Genomic DNA, 3110 nt, shown 5'->3' with positions numbered 1-3110 from the left:
TACCTAGGACAGGAGGGGGAGCAGGAAGACGCTGCCCCTGGTAGAGATCCCTGAGATGGGATGGGCACGGCCCATCGGAGGCGCTGAGGGCAGCTGGTGGGTCTGTAGCCCCAGGGGATGTGTGTATGAGTGTGTGTGTGTTTGTGCTCACGTAGGCGCTGGGCTTCAACTGCATCTGGCTTTAAAGGCAGTAGGGAGTCCTGGCAGGTTTAACAGGTTAGAGCCACATAATCAGATTTGTGTGTGTTGTTTTGTTTTTTGTCTGAGTCGGAGTCGCACTCTCTTGCTCAGGCAGGACAAGTTTTCATTTATTTTGCAGACGCTACTAGGCAGTGTGTGCTTATTTTTATGTTGAGTCGGAATCTCACTCTGTCACTCAGGCTGGAGTGCAGAGGCACAAGCATGGCTCACCACAGCCTCGACCTCCTGGACTCAGGCAATCCTTCTGCCTCAGCCTTCCAAGTAGCTGGAACTATAGGCGTGCACTACCACGCCGGGCTTATTTTTTTGATTTATTGTAGAAACGAGGTCTCACCAAGTTGCATAGGCTGGTCTCGAACCCCTGAGCTCAGGCAATCCTCTCGCCTCGGCCTCCCAAAGTGCTGGGATTACAGACTTGAGCCACCGCGCCCGGCCAATTTTTGATTTTTTATAGAAGTGAGGTCTCACAATGTTGCCTCAAACTCCTGGGCTCAAGCAATCGTCCCACCTCAGCCTCCCAAAGTGCTGGGATTACAGGTGTGCGGCACTGTGCCTGGCCAGGTGTTTGAACTTATTCACAACACTCCCCTTTTCCAAGCAGATGCTGATTTTTTGACTTATTGTAGAGACGAGGTCCTGCCAAGTTGCCCAGGCTGGTCTCGAACCCCTGGAGTCAGGCAATCCCCTCGCCTCCGCCTCCCAAAGTGCTGGGATTACAGATGTGAGCCACCTGCCCGACCAAGTATGTATTAACTCGTCACCACAGAGCCCTGGCAGCCAGATGGGGGTGGGATTGTCCTCGGGCTACGATGAGAGAGAGGCTTAGAGTCCGTGACTTGGCCACAGAACAAGTAGCCAGGGCTGATGCTGGACCCCGGGCTGCCCCAGGTCCCCTCGAAACCGTGCCCTGACCATGCGCCCTTCCGCCTCTAGGGCAGGGAGACCCATGTGGCCTCGTGACAATTTGGCCCTGGCTCTGAGTAATGCCCCTGCTGTCTGCCAGCCCAGGAGGGCCGTCATCTGTCTGTGACTGGGCCAGGGCGTGGACACTTGGGGGCTGGGGAAGGGCAAAGCAGCCACACGGCTGGGATTGGCGAGAGAGGGGCCGCCCTGGTGCGCAGCCTGCTCCTCAGAGCCAGGCTGGCAGCCCGTGGGAAGTGGGTGGGGCCGAGGCGGGAGCTGAGTTCCTCCTGCAAGTGTGCTTTCTGCCTTGTGTATGTAATATGCAAGGGGGACCCCAAACACCCGGAACGGATGTATAAAATATTGTGTGTTTATTCTCACATGTTTGAACTTCAGTCGCCTCCCAAGTACTCTCCGCTTGATGCAATACACCTATGGAGACGCTTTTTCCACTGCGCAAAAACAGCTTTTGAACTCGTCCGTTTTGATAGCTTTTCGTGCTTCTGCTGTTTTTTTGTTTCACCTCTTCCACATCGGCAAGATGTTTGCCTTCGAGGATTTTTGTCATCCGGGGAAAACAAAAATGTCGCTTGGGGTGAGATCGGGTGAATAGGGAGGGTAGGGCACAGGGGTCCTGCCGTTTTGGTGTCAAAAGCTGCTGAATACTCGGTGCAGTGCGGGCAGGGGAGCTCATCCAAGTCGCCCATCCTGAAATGGGCAAATGCATTGAAAGAATCTCCCCCCCAAAATTAACTGAAGCCAAACGCAGTCTCTTATAACAACACTAGCTGGTCCACAGATACCAGTGGGGACCTAGAACTCTCCCCCAGCAGGGGAAGCCTGTGCTGCAAGGGCCTTGCCCTCCGAAAAATAATTTTTGAGGGGTCCTCCATGTGTGTGTGTATGTAATTTACTTGTTTTTATAGAGGCGGGGTTTCACTATGTCACCCAGGCGGGTCTCGAACTCCTGGGCTCAAGCAATCCTCCTGTCCACTCTTGTCTTCTAGAAGGAGGGAGCTGGGCTGGCATAGCACCCCTGGCCTCTCTCCGCCCACTTCATCTGGCCGGAGAGTTTTAAAGGAGAAAGTGGCATTTTGGAAGGAGCACGTTCCAGGGGGGCACCCTGGCATGGGTGGGTGAGCAGAAGAAGCAGCGGGTGCAAGGTGTCCTGTGCGTCCATCTTGTGGGTGCTCAGGCAGAAACAGGACGGACCAAGTGAGACTGGGAAAAAGTTGCTCCCTCCGCCCCACTTGCTTCCTTTATCTGTAGGGTAGGGGTTGGCCAGAGACACTTGTCCAGGCGTCTGTAATGCTGTAAAGGGCCCCGCAGCCTGGGGTGGGCTCCCCAGATGCCACTGTGCCCACAGCCACAGGGGAACAAGGCATCTGTGCGTCCTCAGAGCAACTTGGGACGGGCTGGCCGGCCCCCTTCTGTCTGAATGCTGTTCACGTAATTTTTTGGTTGGGGTCTCACTCTGTCTCCCAGGCTGGAATTCAGCGGCACCATGAGGACTCACCAGAGCTTTGACCTCCTGGGCTCCTGAGTAGCTGGGACTACAGGCACGCCCCACCACACCTGGCTAACTTCACTCTGCTGCCCAGGCTGGTCTAGAACTTCTAGGCCCAAGCAGTCCTCCTGCTTCGGCCTCCCAAAGTGCTGGGTTTACAGGCATGAGCAGCCACGTCCAGGCCTCACAAGGACAGCTGTGACGGCTGTGATTACGAGAGCTACCAGGGACGGGCATTTGCTGTGTGTCTGCCTGTAGTCCCAGCTACTTGGGAAGCTGAGGTGGGAGGATGGCTTGAGCCCAGGAGGCCGAGGCTGCGGTGAGCTGTGACCTTGCTCCTGCCCTCCAGCCTGGGCGACTGAGTGACACCCAGACTCAAAACAAAGAAAAAAATAAAAAGGTTCTGGCACTGACAAGAGCATGCTGAGCCTGGGGGGTGTGATTTGGGGTGACTAGAAGACAGGATGTGGCTTGGGCTGTTTTGGGGGGAGCCCCGGCT

The 3110-nt window shown here is 55.6% G+C and overlaps 1 protein-coding gene across 1 annotated transcript in view; it reads left to right on the top strand.

The window, feature by feature from the left end:
• Positions 1-368: 368 nt before the first annotated feature.
• The window catches only part of LOC103252470 (protein FAM78A), a 3485-nt gene continuing 743 nt past the window's right edge, over positions 369-3110 (top strand). Inside the window, exon 1 of the mRNA XM_008051090.2 lies at positions 369-478. The gene's annotated coding sequence lies outside the window, so the exon portion shown is untranslated. The remainder of the gene's footprint in view (positions 479-3110) is intronic.

The sequence above is a fragment of the Carlito syrichta genome, unplaced genomic scaffold (assembly GCF_000164805.1).
Source record: "Carlito syrichta isolate Samal-C Ts95f unplaced genomic scaffold, Tarsius_syrichta-2.0.1 Scaffold160745, whole genome shotgun sequence".
NCBI lineage: Eukaryota > Metazoa > Chordata > Mammalia > Primates > Tarsiidae > Carlito > Carlito syrichta.
The sequence above is the reverse complement of the archived record's forward strand: the minus strand, read 5'-3'. Positions and strand labels throughout refer to the sequence as shown.